At 35.9% G+C, this 19,570-nt stretch overlaps 1 protein-coding gene across 2 annotated transcripts in view; it reads left to right on the top strand.

Annotated features, from left to right (window-relative positions):
* The first annotated feature begins 320 nt into the window (after positions 1–320).
* The window catches only part of LOC110676167, a 56,658-nt gene continuing 37,408 nt past the window's right edge, over positions 321–19,570 (top strand). The window contains exons 1-2 of one of the 2 annotated variants that reach the window (XM_021842973.1): positions 321–650; positions 8,925–9,410. The gene's annotated coding sequence lies outside the window, so the exon portion shown is untranslated. The remainder of the gene's footprint in view (positions 651–8,924; positions 9,411–19,570) is intronic. The other variant, XM_021842977.1, reaches the window with a different exon arrangement.

Below are 19,570 nucleotides of genomic sequence, written 5' to 3'. Positions count from 1 at the left end.
CATCCAAACTGACAGTAAGAACTTGAACGGTGCCGTCATTGATGAAAAATATGAGAGCTGCTAAAATGTTTGATTTCTAGGAATTTCGTTTAAACAATATCTGACGAAATCATTCGAAATATCGCATACCCTTTTAACCGTCGACAACGGCGTCGTCATCGTCGATGAAGTTCGCTCCTATCGAGTATCACCTCGCGCTTATGGGAACGATAGCACAGAACAGCTGAGCAGCATCCTTTCTCGGTTGCAATTCGCATTCGCCCAAAATCCAACCAGGATAAATCAGGATGTGCTGGAATCCGTTTCAGTTTCGCGGAGACCGTCGTGCTGAGATGACGCGTTCGTTCGTCGGTTAACAACCACACCATTTGGTCCCTCTCTGTCGTCGTGGATGTACCGAGTCGGTCAGTGAATTGTGTGAAGAAGGAAGAAAGGATTAGGGAAGTGTTGCTTCTGGCTGGATGCCAAGTAGTGGGTGTGCAGTGTGAGTCCTCCACAGTTACGGAAAGGTCCCGGGAGACCGGATGAAGTTCAAGTAGGAAATCCTGCTGCCGGTCAGGCGAGGTCCAGCGGAAACAGTGCGATTTTTGTGTGGAGTTTCGGGAGGGGAAAAAGTTGAGATGATGTGCTGTATCAGTAAAAGTGAATAAGTAATTGCTCGGGATAATTCTGAATAGTTATAAGATAGTTTTTAGATTTTTAAAGGTTCCAGATTTAGCAGATCTCAGCTACTTATTCTTGTGGTCAATACATATGTAGTTGGTTCTTGAAAATCATTTAACCTTTTGTCTGTGTTAGAAATTGGTTGTCTGTTCTTTGGGTCATACTGACCGCAAATAAGAGTCGCCGTATCTCCGCGCAACTTAAACGGATTTTCGATATCTCAACTGTACTGGAATGGAAGTTTAGTTCAGTTATAATGGGATTGGTTTTTCGAAGAGAAGGGGGTTTAGAGGAAAAATGTCCAAAATAGCGAAATTTAAAAAAAAAAACGGACGGTTAAATCTCTGATTTATATAAAATTTACATTCTTTAGTAACGATTTATAACAAAGAAAGAATTGCTTTGTAGCTTATTGCTGGGCTGGAAATTTAGAGATTTCGTTCCATTATCAATGCAAGCCTTTTAAAAGTCTCTGGAGCGTCTCTCTAGTCCATTTGAAACTAAAATAGTATCCTAAGCCACTTTTTATTATTATGCGTGCAGTGAATCTTGGTGCAAAATACAAATGGTATACATATAGCTGACATTATTTACAAAGTTTACAAAGAGCCAAATCAAAGTTATAATTTTTAACATTGCCTAGATTGATGTGGGGTCTCTTCTCGCTTGAAATCAACCTTAATTGGAGCTATACAGTAATGCTCGCTTTAAGTACGTCGTGTTCATGCATTTGGCAGCTTATGAAACATGGTTATGTGTGCCGATTATTCGGGAACTTCTTCTTAAAACTCATCGAGGAAAATCTTCAGCATGTTTTCTGGAAATTTCATTTGGAATACTAATAAGAACTCCTTCTCTTTTAAATATTACTCTACCAGTGCTTCCAAAAAAATCTTTCAGCGATATCTCAATGCTCCAGAATTTGCTTCACGAAATCCTTGTGCACTCCGTCGCTACTACCTTCAATCATTTCCAAAGGAATTAATCTGAAAAATTTAATAGAAAGTTTCTTAGGATTTCTTCCAGGTTACATTTGATACTTAAAGAAAAGTTCCAAAGCTCCTTACAGGAGTTCTTCCAAGTTCATTCCATTTTAACTTTACAAAAAATCTTGCCTCATATTTTTGGTTTTTCTATCAGACATATTATACAGATTCCTAACAAAATTTATCCCAGAAATTGCTCCATATATTTCTCCAGAGATTTATTAGGGAATTCTGTACGCTCCTTTGTAAATTCGACCATAAACCCCTCATGAAAACCCCTCGAGCCATATTTCTAGAAGTTTCTTTGGAACCATCCAAGAAAAGCTCCAATCATTTCTCGAGTTCTTTACAATTCAAATCTCTATGCATTTTTCAGAAATGTATTTCAAGTTTCATACCAGTTCATACTGTTACACTATTAAGATAATTCTAGTAACTTCTATGATCATTTCTAGACGAATTTCTTCAGGAAGTTTGTCTGATGATTTTTGGGAGTTCTTTAAGAAAATTATGCATGACGTTGGCCTCACATTCAATCGATTATTTATCTAAATATTCCTTAAAAATTATCCAGTAAAATCTCAAGGACTCGTTCATGAGCCCAAGTGTTCATTCAGAGATCCTTGTAGGAGTCTATCAAGGTAAACAATAGTGTCCTCAGAGCTAACTTGGGAATTTTCTTTAGAAATAACTACCGGAATATTTCAATTGACCTGGAGACATTTCTGCAAGAATGCATGAAAAAAAACTCATCAAGAATTTCTTTGGGAATGTTCATATTGCAATTTCAGAGAAAACTTTCCATTCTACGGTCCAACGAAAAGCTACCGCAACTGTCACATTACTGATTTGTACTGGAAAATCATCAGTAGGCTTCAATGATACCTTGGATACCGTCTGGATGATTGTTGTTTATTGCTATTTTCCATACCGTTTTCTCTTTCAAGCATACTATGATCGCTTCAATGATAGAATGATTCGAAGCCTGCGGTAGAACTTTGACAGCTGCGGTAGAACTCGGCGGCTACCGCAAACCGGAAAATTTTCTTCATAACCGTAATATAATTTCTGTAAGAATTCCCGAACGAATCTTAGGAGGAATCTCTTAAGTAATTTCAGGTGATTTACTTGGAGAAATTTTGGTAAAATTGTTGGTTTATTCCTTGAAGATATTCTTAACAGGAATCTTTGGTATTTCTTCAGGACTTCTGAAATAATCTACTAAGGAATACCTGATCAAATTTCAAGACGATTGGGGGTTGTGTTTAGAAAAACAAAGGTTGAATATTTGGAGACTTTTAATTTCTCTGAATCTTATCTAAGGATTACCTGAATTATTTGCGAAATAATTTCTCAAGTAAAATCTCCATCAATTTTCCAAAAAATAATTACGGGTCTAAAACAGCGGATACTATAGAACTATAATAATTTAGTCCAGTTAGTCCTTTAAGTATTATTACACGATTTCAAGGATTGCCCAGATATTCGATTGATTTTTTTTTCAATTTTCTTAGCAATTTATCTAGAAAATCCTCAAAAGTTCACTCAAGAGCCCAGGAGTTCTTTCAGAGATCTTCATAGCAGTTTATCAAGGTTTACTTTAGAACATACACAAGTGTCATGAAATGTTGCTGGAGGATTTTCTTTAGCAATACATACTGGATCGTTATCAAAGAATTTCTGTAGTAATTCCTGAAGCTTAGGAGGAATCTCTGAAGACATTCCTAAAGGTATCTATCGACAAAATCCGAGAAGCGTCATGAGTAAAAATCATTGATTTATTCCTTGAAGATATTTTTAATGGGAATCTAGGAGGATTTCTTCAGGGTTTCTGAAATCTATCGAGGAGCCACTAATGAAATTTACGAGAAAAATGTTGAATATTTGGAGAAATTTCAAACAAAATTATTGGACAAATTTATGAAGATAATCAAACAAATCACTAAATGAATTTAAGCTGATATTTAGGAAGTAACAGTGGTATCAACAAAATTGCAGCACAATTATTTCAAGATTTGTAACAAATCAAAAACTTTGTTTCATTTTTTCATACAAAAAACATGAACAAATCAAATTAAAAGCTCCAAAATTTCCTTGTAAACTGAATAATTTATGGCATTTTAACAATAAAAAAATGGTACTGAACTTGAGTGCTAATTTACTAGAGAAGTGTCTTAGCAAAAATTGACAATTGTTATGATTTGGTCTTCGTTTTCTTTCAATGTTTGTACAAGTTCGAAACAACAAACTCGTGTGCTCTGTTGAATTCAAATCAATTAAAAAGACAAACCTTAAAGTTTGAACTAAATCTAATAAGATTTAATGGTGGCGCAAGCGACTTGTAAGTGAATTTTCAAGATGTGCTATATAAACTTCAATAATGTCTACATGACTTAGTTATTTCCTTACCAATTTTGAAACTTTTGACATCATTCTCTTTAATTTTTAATTTCTTAAAAATGTGTACAACATCAAATTTTTCTTAAATCAAAATTAGACTTCGAAAAAAATAGCTTTCTCAAAAAATTTCCTTTTTTTAATAAACAAAACATTTTTTTTGACAATAACCTAATTAAACTATGTATACAACACATTAAATTGAAAAAATGGTTTTGATTTAGTTATTTAACATAAAAATGTCACAAAAACAGGATTTTTTTAATGAAAAATAACACATTTTCAAAACTTTCTCCGTTGAACGACATTATTAAATCTGAAAATGGTTCTTCTTATTTGGTAAATCTGTAAAATGGTCTTAGTATCATTTTTCGAACTATTATTAAACAAAAATATTTAGGCGTGTTTTATAAAATGTATGCACTACTCAGCTGTTTTTTTTATAAAAAAAAGTGCTCTCTAAACTTTTCAAAGATCGAATGGCGAAAAAACTTGAAAAGTCAAAATAAAATAGAATTTTCCATATATTTAGGTAGTTTTTTTGTTGAACAACTAAGTTTTATGATATAAAACCTTCAGTGAAGTCTTCATAAATTTGTTTTTAAACTTTTGGCATCATTAACATCAACATTAAATTTATAAAAAAAGATGTAGAATGTCAAATTTATGTTAATTTAAAACTAGTTTAAGACATAAGTTGTTTTCTTTTCAACTGATCTCAACTGATTAATGTCTTAACTGATTCCAAATCTTGTTAAATGCTTCTGAAACATATTTAGTTGTTTTCAAGCTATATATTCAACACATTTAACAAAAATTGGTTTGATATAATTATTTAACGAAAACTGCACAAAACAGGTTTTTATTTTTAAATACCAAATTGTCCAATTGTTTGCCATTAAATTTTATCACTAAAGCTGAAACTGGTTTTTCTCATCTTTTGAACCTGGAAAAAGGTCTTAGTATCAATTTTGTAACAAAAATATTTCAACATGTCCTAAATGTTTCATAACTCAAATGTAATTTCCGGCGAAAAACCTTAAATAATCGAAAGAAATTTGATTTTTTATTGGATAGTTTGGATTTTTGGATAGCTTTTTGTGGAACAACTATGTCAAAACATTTTTTTTAGTAGAAAATGTTGTATATACAACTTTAAAACCACTAAATTAGCATCAAAAGCATAGTTAAATGATTTGGAATCGGTTGAACATTCATGGAGTTTCGGTCAAGCAAGGATATTTTTAAGTGAAATATGCCAAAATTTATAAAAATTTGGAGAAACCTCCTTTACTAAGTCTAGTCTTGATTCCAGTCATATTTGATGTTGTACAAAATATTTATAAATTTAATTTCGAAGAGAATGGCTTTTAACATAAAATTAAGTTAGAAAATTACTTAGTTATGGTGACGTCACCTGAACTAAAATCTCAATTTACGAAGTCTTTTCTTACGCAAACTCAGTTTACGTCATTTTTTTACAAAGTGCATACATTGAGTTTAGACAATAATGTGGGAAATTATTTAATGGAATGAACCATTGGAAACCCATGCAATATAGTTTTTTTTTCGGATTGGGCACGAAGAGGGGATGACGAAAATTGATGTCAGACGGCATTTTGAAATCCAAGAATCTATTTGGACAAATTCGTTGAAACCCCGTGCAATGAGGGTATTTTTGGAACGGGTACGACGAGGGGATAATGGAAATCGATGTCCGACATCATTTTGAAACCTTATTCACTTAAACCTCAATAACAGAAGTTTTTTTTTAGCAAATCCAATTGACGTCACTTCTTTGACGAAGTAAATTTAAGAACATCAGTACAGATCAGTACATCGATCCATTTGCTTATATAATGAATTAAGATTTTAAGCCATTACTAAGTACTGTCAATATGCAACAACTTACGTTTGTAGATACTCAGTTCTTTATTCCGTGGAGTCCTTGGAAGTCCAAGAACATCAATACAATAAGGTACAGTGGGGGAAGTGTATCAGTGGGGTAAGTTGATCATTCGTCAATATTAAGCATAAATACTTGAATATGCTCAATGTTTTCGCGCCATTGCTTCGTTTTATTCTTACGTCCACACTGATACTATTGCAAAACTGGTACTTCACATACACTAACACAAGCAAACTTATTAGCTGCAAAAATTAATTAATTTCAAAATTGTTTTCCATCATTCAAAAATCCATTGTATCTCTGTCTAAAATTGAATTCTATTAGTTTTTTCGACACATGGTGAGCATTTCAGTTCTAATTTAATGAATCACAAGGAAAAATATGTGATTTTTATAAATAAATACAGATATATTGTACATGGTACACTTACCCCTACTTTTAATGGGGTGGGGTAAGTGGATCAAGAATTATAATCATTTATTGGCAGACTGCTTACGAGAATTTTAATAAGTTTTAATATTTGGAAATGTGGTTTTCCTTAATTTTTTCATTCCCGGCTTAAATTTGTCAAATTGACTATAGAGAATTTGAATTAATCCACCTAAAAGCTTTTTTAACCTTTCTGGTACAAAAAAAAATAATAATTTCAAAACTTACACGAAATTTTTCGTGATTTATCTAAGTTGAGTTGCAAAAGAGCAACATTTACTAATTCTTCAATTGAAAACATATTGTCGTACCTTATTTGACCATTTAAATTATTCTAGACAGATGACACAAACATATTCATAAATAGAATAAAAAGGTTTCAGTTTGTTATTCAAAAATAAATGTAACTAATATGTTCAAACTACGAGTGTTTTTCAAAAACATCGTTAGGAATAATCCTACAATGCTTCTATTTAACTTTTTTGTATAAATGGATGAATTTTCTCCAAATTATTCTAGTTGCAATGTTTTTTTGTTGTGCGAATTAGTGTAAACTAATGTAAACATATTTTTAAATATATTTTGATTAAATGAAGATACTTTCGAATTTTAAAGTATTAAAATGTACCAATACTAGCACTAATAATAAGAACGAGAGTAATATAATTCTTACTATACATAATTACATCACATTTGTTTTGAGAACAGATTTTTTTCTATTGGTGATCCACTTACCCCACCACGGTGGGGCAAGTGGATTATTTGGCGCAAATTTTTAAGTCCTTCATACTCAATACATAACAATCATAAAAATCGAAATAATCGATGATTTGAAGTATATTAGTCCCTCATTTGTTATCCACAGAAAAAGTTTGAATTACATTATTCACGTTAGCTGTACATAACAATGAAGTTGACTATTGATTTTTCTGTATCCATTTACCCCACGGTACCTTACATCAATTCAATACAATACATCGTTTACTAATATGGATAGTTAGGGGCCTTCGCAATGTTGAAGAACTATCAATCGATAATTGGTTACGTTTGGAGATCTTAAGGCCCATATTCGATAGAGATCTTGGAGGACCAAGGACATCCGCCCAATTGAATACGATACACCGTTTAATTACATAAATGGTTATGGACTTTGGAGTGTTTGAAAACTTACCTCTAACACTTATTACGGTCGTAGATCCCAAGGCACATATTCAATGGAGTCCTTGGAGAACCAAAACCATCCGTACAAACCAATAATATATTCCGACAACTTAAATGAATGGTTAAGATACTGTGCCATTTAAAAAAAACTTTTGATAGGCCATTGATCACGCTTGTAGATCTTTAGGCTTATATTCGAAGTTCGAAATTCTTAGAGGACCTAAGACATTGGGACAAATTATAGCAAAACTCATTTCACTGATATGAATAGATAAAGGCCTGTATCATATAGAAAACATCAAAGGATCGCTAAATACGCCAATACATTGCAAGTATATATTCCGGGAAGTTTTTGAATGAACTTGAACACCTGTTGTACTTACTTAGGTACCATAACTCGGATCTGACAACACAAACGATTCTTCGAAATTTAACAATCTTCTAGGGTTCAGTGGTAAGTAATAAGTATATTGGTTTAATAAATGTTTGGAATCCAGTTTTGGTCTATAGTGAGGCAAAAGTTCGTGTCATCTCACAAAAAAAACTTAAAAATTTCCTCATACATCTTTAAATTGAGCAAAATATGTCTTATCGTGAGTACAAAGTCACCATTATTTAAGGTTTCAATTTTTTTTTTGCGAAGAGCTAGTATTTTTTTGGTATGTTACAATTAACCAAATTTTGGACAAATTTATTATGAAAAATTAGTACGTGTTGTTATGCAAACATCAGTTAATGACTAATAGCAGATATTTCTGTCATGAAAGTAATGATATTTTGTGTTAAGGTCAGTGAACTTTTGTACCACACTAGCTTTAAGCTCTTGTCCCATCGGTGGGGCGAAAGTTCGTTTAAGACAATCATTTCTAAAACTGCTGTATCTAAAAATGGGTAAATATTGTGACACAAGTTTAATCAGCAAAGTTGTAGCCAATTTGATGATAGTTCAATGTGTGATATTTATTTCTTTTCAACTGTTATAGTTTTTTTATTCTGGAAATATTGACTTTTCCACTTCCGAACTTTTGTGCCATCTTACTCTTTGCCCTTAGATCTAAAATGACGTTATTCTTCAAAGCTTTTTCTATACAACCCCTTCAAACGTCATATCATTTTTTTTAAGTTGCTTACAGTTTAATAGAAATTGATCTTTATTTGATTTCCAGTCGAGATATCGAGAATTCGATTATTGAACTTTCGCAATTTACTGAGTCAATATGACTGCGTAATATTTTCAAGAAAACTTTTTTCAGGATAGTTGAAAAAACCATTAATCGATTCATCAACCAATAAGATCACAGACAAAGGGTTAAACGATGATATTTAGTTGCAAGTTAGAAGTGAACTGCATGTTGTGATCACCGCCGATTTAATACCAGTTGGCCATTCGAGTCCTAGAAATTAAATATTCAACACATCCAAAATCGTGCAAATAAACCAAAACGAACTGAGTGAAACCCGTGAAATTTGGCATTGAAAAAAGAATCCTAGCAGCGCTACCGAGAACGAAAGATAAACCAAGTGAAAGGGATAAATGCGATAAATAAATAAGTGCCAGCCCCATTCAGCGTTTCTGCTGGGACCCCTAACAAACCTCCCCCGTCCCAGCTTTCTCGTGAGTGTCGTGCCGTGTTTTGTACCAGAGGAAAAAAAAAATCCCGAAAAAACGGTTCCCCGAGATCCCGAGGGAGATTTATAATTGAATAAGCGTGAAATCCGATTGTGGGGATTGCGGAGTGTGTTTCAAACCCCGGAAAAGCAAAGAAGAAAGCGGCGCCGAAGTCCCATATGTGCAGCTGAGCGGATTTCCGCCCCCGAAAGAGCGGAGTAACTAAGCCGGTTTGATGGTTAACTGAATAATTGATGTGAGTTGGTTCGATGGAAGGATGGTTTAAGCTAGAGAGGTTCAGGTTCATCAGTGACAAAGACGGAATACGAGCGAACGGGTTTCCCTAATTGACGGAGTTCGCCGAAAGTTTCGAAACTTTTGTTTTAATTTCCCGGGAAGATGGATTTTATGTTTCGAACGATGATGACGTCGGGATTAACGTCGGAATATAATATTCATGAGGCAAATGCACGCTGCTGGAGTGGTATCCGGCGTGTGCACTTGGTAGCACTAATGAGAGTAATCACTTCAGGGGCCATGTCGGTATTAGTTGGATGCTCTGGTAGAAATGACTTGTGGGATCAAATTATGAGAATAATGTGAAGTTTATGGAAACAATTTAAATAAAAACTTGTTAACATTTATGCGTTTTGTATATTCTGATGTGGTGTCAAAACTAAATTTTGCTAAAACCGAAATGAGCAAGAAATTTGCTTCCAATTGAGGATCCCAGCAGAATTTCACCCAAAGATGTGTTCCATTTTATTGGAAACCCTCTCATCGTGACAGCAGGTCTACTTGAAGATTTGAAATTGAGAGCTTTTGGTTTTTGTTGGAATATTATTAGTTGAGTTTAGTAATGCTTCCAGCATTAGGAGAAACCTTCCATGTTTTAAGAAAATATATCCAAACTTTTTTGCAATCTACAACAGATGACACGCAGGCTTCTTCCTTTGCCAGAGAGGCCTGAGTCATCCGCAAACGAAGATTTTTGACAACCCTGAGGAAACTAATCAAATCTAGCCGTGCCGTTAAATTGCTTTGCGAATTATTTCACAAGTGACGTTTTGCATTCAAGTCACCAATGACAAAAAACTTTGACTTATTGCGAGTCAATTTCAAAAGTCAGTTTGAAGCAAATTGCTGACCAATGGACCATTGAGAAGGCAAATAAGCAGATATGGGGCATTGAAAGAGGAAAACAAATTATTACTAACTAATTGTGAAAAAGCTCAAAAACTTGCTATGCAGTTTGAAAGTGCGCACAATTTTAATTTAGGACTTTTTTTAAAGAGATACTACACGTTAATGCTTCCAGTGGGCTATTTGCCCTTTGAAGGAAGCACCACACTAGACAACGGACTAGCATGCAACGCCCAGTGGCACAGTCAGAAAACATTCCTATCGAAAAGTTTTCGGCCTGAGGCGGGAATCGAACCCACGCTCCTTAGCACGATGCGGCTAAATGCCTCGGTGACACTAACCGCACGGCTACGAAGCCACTTACTAATCCAATTGAAAATCGAGTTACTCAGGACTTCGAAAATATTCTCAATCAAGAGAACGTTTTCGAAAATGCCTGGGAGACTGATTTGGAAGAAGTGAGAACTATTATTAAAAAATTCAAAAATATGAAAGCTCCTAGCGATGATGGAATTTTCTACATCCTCATCAAGAAACTTCCAGAAAGTAGCTTATCATTTCTAGTTGATATATTTAACAAATGTTTTCAATTAGCATATTTTCCTGACAAATGGAAAAATGCTAAGGTTGTTCCAATTTTCAAACCAGACAAAAATCCTGCAGAAGCTTCTAGCTATCGTCCAATCAGTTTGCTATCCTCCATCAGTAAACTTTTTGAAAAGGTTATTTTGAACAGAATGATGGCCCACATCAACGAGAATTCAATTTTTGCCAATGAATAGTTCGGATTCCGCCATGGACATTCGACCACTCATCAACTTTTACGTGTAACAAATTTGATCCGTTCCAACAAATCTGAAGGCTATTCTACTGGTCTTGCTCTTCTAGACATAGAAAAAGCATTCAACAGTGTTTGGCATGAAGGTTTGATTGTAAAATTAAAAAACTTTAATTTTCCAACATACATTGTTAGAATAATTCAAAGTTATCTGTCAAATCGTACACTTCAGGTTAATTATCAGAACTCCAGATCTGAAAGACTTCCTGTAAGAGCTGGTGTTCCCCAAGGCAGCATTTTGGGACCAATATTATACAATATTTTCACATCTGACTTACCTGAGTTACCTCAGGGATGTCAAAAATCCTTGTTTGCGAATGACACAGGCCTCTCCGCCAAAGGACGAAGCTTGCGTGTCATCTGTAGTCTATTGCAAAAAAGGTTGGATATTTTTTCTTCATACTTGCAAAAATGGAAGATTTCTCCTAATGCTTCCAAAACTCAACTAATAATATTCCCACATAAACCAAAAGCTTTTTATTAGAAACCTTCAAATAGACATGTTGTCACGATGAGAGGGGTTCCAATAAATTGGTCAGATGAAGTTAAGTATCTAGGGCTCATGCTAGATAAGAATTTAACTTTCAAAAATCACATTGAGGGCATTCAAGCCAAATGTAATAAATATGTAAAATGTCTCTATCCCCTTATTAATAGAAAATCAAAACTTTGTCTTAAGAACAAGCTTTTGATATTCAAACAAATTTTCAGGCCAGCCATGTTGTATGCTGTACCAATATGGACTAGCTGCTGAAATACCAGGAAGAAAGCCCTGCAGAGAATTCAAAATAAAATTTTGAAAATGATTCTGAAGCTTCCTTCCTGGTATAGTACCAATGAGTTACATAGAATATCCAATGTTGAAACATTGGAACAAATGTCAAATAAAATAATCAATAATTTCAGGCAAAAATCGTTACAATCTTCTATTGCCACGTTAAATGCGTTATATGTTTAGGTTAAGTATATTAAAAACTTTTTTTTTCTCTTATAAGCAGGTGAAACCAACTCACCTGTAAAAAATCTGAACTGCTACGGCAAATGAAATGTAATATGTTGTTAACAAAATGTTAATTAAATCTTAAATTTGTTTTACCAAATAAGGATGATAGTGTTGTTTAATAACACAGAACACCTAGATATAAGAAATGAATGTAATGTTTGGAATGATACTAATAAAAAAATTAAAAAAAAAGCAGCTATGAAAGTATATTTACCAATCTATGTTTCAACAGAATACCCAAAGTTTCTAAAACTTTTACGCTTTTCAGAAGAACTAGTAAAGGAACTAGACTCATACTGACAAAAAAATGTAACCAAGGAAACTTTCCAAGGTTATTCATGGAGCTGTTTTCCAAAATAGCAAATGCATATATGCTAAATATGCTGCAATATGAACATACTGACATATAAGCATACTGACACTAATGCAAGTAAGAGACCAATTAATTCAAATTTTTGCATATTTTTTCTCAAATCATTTAATAATTTACATATTATGAATTTAATTTATACACTCCAGTAACCATGCTGCTCAATCTGCAATTTATACATAAATGCGATGTGGATAAAGCTTGTATTACTGTACAACCACAAAAAAAAACTTTTAAATCATTACTTCAATATGACACTAGGAGGACCTTTTTCCACTTTGAATTAAATTTAAGTATGGTTATATTGTAATTTTAGCTTTATATTAGACAGTTTCACAAAAATCAAAATTTCTAGGATTCAACCAGTCACCCCCTAGTCCTGGTTGCAATACTAAAACAAACTACCAAACAAATTTTCATCCAATTTGGAGAAGATTAGGAGGTGCCTCAAGTCGAATTTGTGTTTTTTGGCTATTTTTTACATGCCAAAAATTCTAACGAGAATTTGGAAAAAGGAAAATAAAATAAATACCACTAGTTGAACGTATTATTAGTACTTTACAACTTTTGAGAACACTGTATGCCGATTAGAGATGGTTTTGACCTCATAAAATTGATTTCTGTTCATTAAAGTACCTGTAAAACATACATTTCTCTACAGTTTTTGTTCTACAAGATTCTTAACCTCATGCCTAATCATAACAGTTCAACCGTAGTATCATTCCTTTGTTATTCCTGAACATTATTGTAGCACATCATTTTTGTATCCGAATTACAGATAAATTGTAAAAAATCGTCGGAAATTCGACATTCCTCATTCCTATGCATTTAGAGCTGCTGCCAAATGGCGCAATTGCTGACATGTTACAAAATTGAACATAGTAACTTTGTGTTTTCAATGATGGATGGTGATTGGAGAAAACAGCTATCAAATGTCATCAACGTAGTCGTGTTTCAAACAACATTCGCATTTGATGCCAAATAATAACATTTGCGATATAGCCCCGAGGTTAAGCTTCTCAACTACCGATCTTGAGGATCGGAGTTCAATTATGATTCTTTTTTTCGAGTGAAACCAATGTTTATTATATGCAGCATAGAAAAAGGACTAAAAGCGCAAATCACTACTTGAGCATTTCTCTTCATTCACTTAGGAGTAAGAGATTTTTGTGAGTCCTATTGATTATCTGAGTCACAAGATGCACTTTTGAACAATGAATCGTGATGAATTTTTATGGCCTCAAGTTATTTGGTCCATGGCAAAAAACAAAAATCTAAATGAACTCCCGTTATCAAACTCTGATCCTCAAGATCAGTAGTCGAGAAGCTTGACCTCGGGGCTATATCACTTATGTAATTGCTTGGCATCAAATGCGAATGTTGTTTGAAACACGAGTGCGTTGATGACATTTGATAGCTGTTTTCTTCAATCATCATCCATCATTGAAAAAGCAAAGCTACTATGTTCAATTTTGTAACATGTCAGCAATTGCGCCATTTGGCAGCAGCTATAAATGCAGGGGAATGAGAAATGTCGAATTTCCGACGATTTTTTACAATTTATCTGTAATTCGGATACAAAAATGATGTACTACAATAATGTTCAGAAATAACAAAGGAGTGATACTACGGTTGAACTTTTATGATTAGGCATGCGGTTAAGAATCTTGTAGAACAAAAACTGTAGAGAAATGTATGTTTTACAGGTACTTTAATGAACAGAAATCAGTTTTATGAGGTCAAAACCACCTCTAATCGACATACAGTGTTCTTAAAAGTTGTAAAGTACTAATAATACGTTCAACTAGTGGTATTTATTTTGATTTTCCTTTTTCCAAATTCTCGTTAGAATTTTTGGAATGTAAAAAATAGCCAAAAAACACAAATTCGACTTGAGGAACCTCCTAATCTTCTCCAAATTGGATGAAAATTTGTCTGGTAGTTTGTTTTTGTCTTGCAACCAGGACTAGGGGGTGACTGGTTGAATCCCAGGAATTTTGATTTATGTGAAACTGTCTACTTTATATACATAGTAGTTTCGCATAAATAGCAGCTTGAGCACCAGTTACTAGGGTAGTTTGTGTGATTGTATTATTTTTAAGTGTAAAAAAAAGTAAATCGAAATCAATACAGAACAAGACACAGTTGTAAAGTCATAAGACTTCTATCACTCTCAGTGCCGAACAACGTCAAGTTCTCAAAAAAAAAAAAAAACAATGACAAATTTCCAAATTAAGGAACAAAAACAAGTGATATGTACTGACGTTATGGTTAACCTCGGATGTGTTTTTCTTGTTAGCATTTCTTGTCAGAGCGATTCGTATCTGGTCCCTTTACTAGTTCTTTTTTACTGCACTACTAAAAAAAAAAAAAACATTTTATATTTCGCATGTCTTCTACAGAACGTGAGTAAATTAAGAAGTGAACGGAAGATTGACGTAAACTATATAAGCTTTTATTGGTAAAATATGCCAAGAAGTATTCATCCTGGTTACGCCTATGTCATATTTATTATACATTATAAACCTATATTAATGTCAATTTAGAACATGCCCTGCCCATCGCATCCTTCCAGCTTTGGCCACCTTTTGGATACTGGGTTCGCCGTAGAGTTGAGCAAGCTCGTGGTTCATCCTTCGCCACCACACACCGTTCTCGTGCACACTGCCGAAGATCGTCCTAAGCACCCGACGTTCGAAGACTCCAAGTGCTTGCAGGTCCTCCTCGAGCATCGTCCACGTTTCATGCCCTTAGAGGACTACCGGCCTTATGAGCGTTTTGTACATCGTGCATCTGGTGCGAGCGTGAACCTTTTTTGACCGTAGCTTCTTCTGGAGGCCATAGTAGGCCGAACTTCCACTGGTGATGCGCCTCCGTATTTCACGTCTAACGTTATTGTCAGCCGTCAGCAAGGATCCAAGGTATATGAACTCGTCAACCACCTCGAACGTATCCCCGTCTATCGTAACACTGCTACCTAGGCGAGCCCTGTCGCGCTCGGCCCCACCAGCTAACATGTACTTTGTCTTGGCCGCATTCACCACCAGTCCAACTTTTGCTGCCTCGCGTTTTAGGCGGGTGTACAGGTCTGCCACCTTTCCAAATGTTCGGCCGACAATGTCCATATCATCCGCGAAGCAAACAAATTGACTGGATCTCGTGAAAATCGTACCTCGGCTGTTGAGCCCGGCTCTCCGCATAACACCTTCTAGCGCAATATTGAACAACAGGTTGTCGTAGTCCTCGGCAGGATCCAAAGGAACTGAAATGTTCGCCTGAAACCTTCACACAATTTTGCACACCTTCCATCGTCGCTCTTATCAGTCTCGTGAGCTGTTCACCTGGGAAAGCTGTTCTCGTCCATGATTTTCCATAGCTCTACGCGGTCGATACTGTCGTATGCAGCCTTGAAATCGATGAAAAAGTGATGCGTTGGGACCTGGTATTCACGGCATTTTTTAAGGATTTGGCGTACGGTAAAGATCTGGTCCGTTGTCGATCGTCCATCAACGAAGCCGGCTTGATAACTTCCCATGAACTCGTTTACTACAGGTGACAGACGACGGAAGATGAGCTGGGATAATTCTTTGTAGGCCGCATTTAGAATGGTGATCGCTCGAAAGTTCTCACAATCTAACTTGTCGCCTTTCTTGTAGATGGGGCATATTACCCCTTCCTTCCACTTCCTGTTCTGTTTCCCAGATTGTGCCTATCAGCCAGTGCAGACAAATGGCCTGCCTCTCCGGACCCTTCTTTATGAGTTCAGCTCCGATACCATCCTTACCAGCAGCTTTATTGTTCTTGAGCTGGTGAATGGCATCTTTAACCTCTCTTAAAGTTAGGGCTGGTTGGTTTCCATCCTCCGCAGTACCGACGAAGGCATTTTCTCCGTTGTCTCGACCTTCATTGCCTGTGCTCTCAGCACCATTCAGATGTTCGTCGAAGTGCTGCTTCCACCTTTCGATCACCTCACGCTCGTCCGTCAAAATGCTCCCATCCTTATCCCTGCACATCTCGGCTTGCAGCACGAAGCCGTTGCGGAATGCGTTGAGCTTCTGATAGAACTTGCGTGTTTCTTGAGACCGGCACAGTTGTTCCATCTCCTCACACTCCGTCTCCTCCAGGCGGCGTGTTTTTCCCTCGAAAGAGGCGGGTCTGCTGTTGCCGTTTCCGTCTATAACGTTCCACGTTCTGCCGGGTCCCTCGCTATAGCATGACCACCCGCGCTGCGTTCTTCTCCTCCAGAATTTGCCTACATTCCTCATCGAACCAATCGTTCCGTTGACTGCATCCCACGCACCCAACGTTGCTCTCATCTGCATTGTTGATGGCTGCTTTCACTGTTCTCCAGCAGTCCTCAAAAGGGGCTTCATCTAGCTTACCCTCTTCCGGTAATGCAGCCTCGAGGTGCTGCACGTATGCCACTGCGACATCTGGTTGCTTGAGTCGCTCTACGTCGTACCGGGGCGGCCGTCGGTACCGTACGTTTTGGGCGCACCGTCGGTACCGACTTTTGGGCGCAGTTTGACCATCACCAGATAGTGGTCAGAATCGATGTTAGCGCCACGATAGGCCCTGACGTCGATAATGTCGGAGAAGTGCCGTCCATCAATCAGAACGTGGTCGGTTTGAGATTCTGTCTGCTGTGGTGATCTCCAGGTGTATTGGTATGGAAAGTTGTGCTGGAAGTAGGTGCTACGAATGGTCATATTCTTGGAGGCGGTGAAATCAATTAGTCGTAAGCAGTTTTCGTTCGTACCAATGACAGATTCTTCCCTTATCGTTTGCTTTTGAAAACAACAATGCAACACTAAATCTTTTGGGAAGTTTTTCTCTATGGATTGAAAGACTATGTCCTTTGCAAGCGTTTCATACAGAAAACGCTTCTAATGAGGTTAATATGGCTCAGTTATTGTTTAAAGAGAAAGTAGGGGAAGGGGTGGTAAAATGAACACCTTGTCTTTTAGCGAGAAAAAACAAATTTTTATCACGCACGGTCTATTTAGTGCATAAATCGGAGTGTTCGGGTTGAGACTGGAGGTCAATTGAAGTGTAAATATCAACGAAAAATAATATTTTAGAAAACCACGTTTGAAAATTAAAACTGACGTAACTTTAAGCTCGTACCTTTAGGATTATTTTTGAATGGGTTGCAATCATTAATGGATATATTTTCAGTAATGCAACGACAATTTTCAGAAATGTTTGTTTTGCTTACGTTTATTACACGATGTTCATTTTACCACCAGCAGCTGTTCATTTTACCCACATACTGCAGGTAAAATGAACATTTGCATCGTTTTTCGCTAGTGATAAGAATAGGTGAAAATTTAGTTATTTTAGTCTGAATTAGCGTTGCTGCTTTTGATTACATCCCTATTTTTGATGTTGTGCGATTGAACTATACAAATTCCTCGTTTTTCTATCAGAAACAATACAATATGCTTAAGATGTTCATTTCACCACCACTTTTCCTAAACATAGAGAGTCTCTCGATGTTAGATGGATCCTTTTGAGATGTTACGCGAGAGTTTCGGTTATTCAAAGAAAGTCTTGGAATACCAAAAAGGAATTCCATGAATCATTTCTGAAAAAACTTCATGTCGTTCGTTCGTTTGGTTATCTTTTATTTTCAGTCAATGATGGTGCCAGAAAACGATTGATATTGCATTTAGCTCGTTCTGTGTATGTATACCGTTGATGTGTGTTCTGGGGAAATGTGATACGTCAAAAATGTTTCACCGTTGCCGCGAATTGAACTCAGTATTATTCTAGATGATTATTCATTATAGGTTCGGAACAAAAGACAATTGGGTTCTTCTTCGTCGCAAATGCTAATATTCGTCGTTTCAAACTTAAAATGTTCCACAACGGAGGATATTCCAAACAAAGTTACAAATTTAATTATTTTTCAAAGTGCAATTCTGTGAAAGCTGTTTTGCTTGCCCACTTGCACACCAAAATTGCAACAAAACTACTGTATTTCGATAAATGACCACAGTTCAATTAACCACTTTTCACTTTTCCACTAAAACCGCATGGACAAAGACGAACCGAGCAAAATCTGATTAGCGATCGACTGAGCCACGCCACATTACGATTCAACTTTCTTCCCGCCCCCTGTGTGACTTACTTGAGTGCCGGATGACTTATTTACACTATGAAAAGTCTTTGTGCATCTACACTCAAGGATATCAATTCAATCACATACCGTGAACTTTCTATTATTGAAGATTTTAAATGAAATTCCCTCAACGACCGCATATAACTGAAAACGTAAACAAAGTTTTCTATCGTCCGAATCTAGTTGAACATTTTATTATAACGTTGAAGTGTTTTATTATGTTTTATTATCACGGTAAACCGTCAGTAGTTAGACGAATCAGAACTGAATGCGACCGAAATAAAAATGGATGCGACGAATATAGGTAACGGAAAGTAATAATTTCATTGCATTATTTCCAATCATCGATCACGCTTTTTCATAAACTTATGTCACAATGCGAAAGCCATCTTGGGTAAGAATTGTTTTACATCTGTTTGGATCAGCATCATTTACTGTAAAATTAGAAAAATTACAGTTTCTCACTGATCGAAGCTTAATACGACGGAAATTCGCACATCACCCTACTTTGCTCATGTTTGCCGAGCAGAAGTCTTCAGCAAACCAATTGAAACTTTAGCATGACAAAAGTTGCTGGTTATCAGCAAAATTCAACAAAATATTATTGATTTCAGTAATAGCGAAAACTTTATGTTGTGGATAGATGCCAGTACACCTAACATCAGAACTTATCTGTTGTCGTAGACATAAATCGAATCCCGCTTATAAAACATGAAATCTCCCAAAGAACCATTAGAATGCAAATTGCATCGTTATTGAACGGCGCAAATTGCCAACAGCAATCCATCACTTTTTGACGAAAAACACACATAAACCTTTTTCCCTGGTTCGTCGTAAAAAATTGTGCAACTTTGAGGAGGTGTGGAAATCGATCTCATCTCTCGGGGCGACGACGAAGACTGTGTCAGAAATTCACCTGCTGTAAGATACCATAAGTC

The sequence above is a fragment of the Aedes aegypti genome, chromosome 1, assembly GCF_002204515.2.
Source record: "Aedes aegypti strain LVP_AGWG chromosome 1, AaegL5.0 Primary Assembly, whole genome shotgun sequence".
Taxonomy (NCBI): Eukaryota; Metazoa; Arthropoda; class Insecta; order Diptera; family Culicidae; genus Aedes; species Aedes aegypti.
Note: the sequence above shows the minus strand (reverse complement) of the source record. Positions and strands in the feature narration are given on the sequence as shown.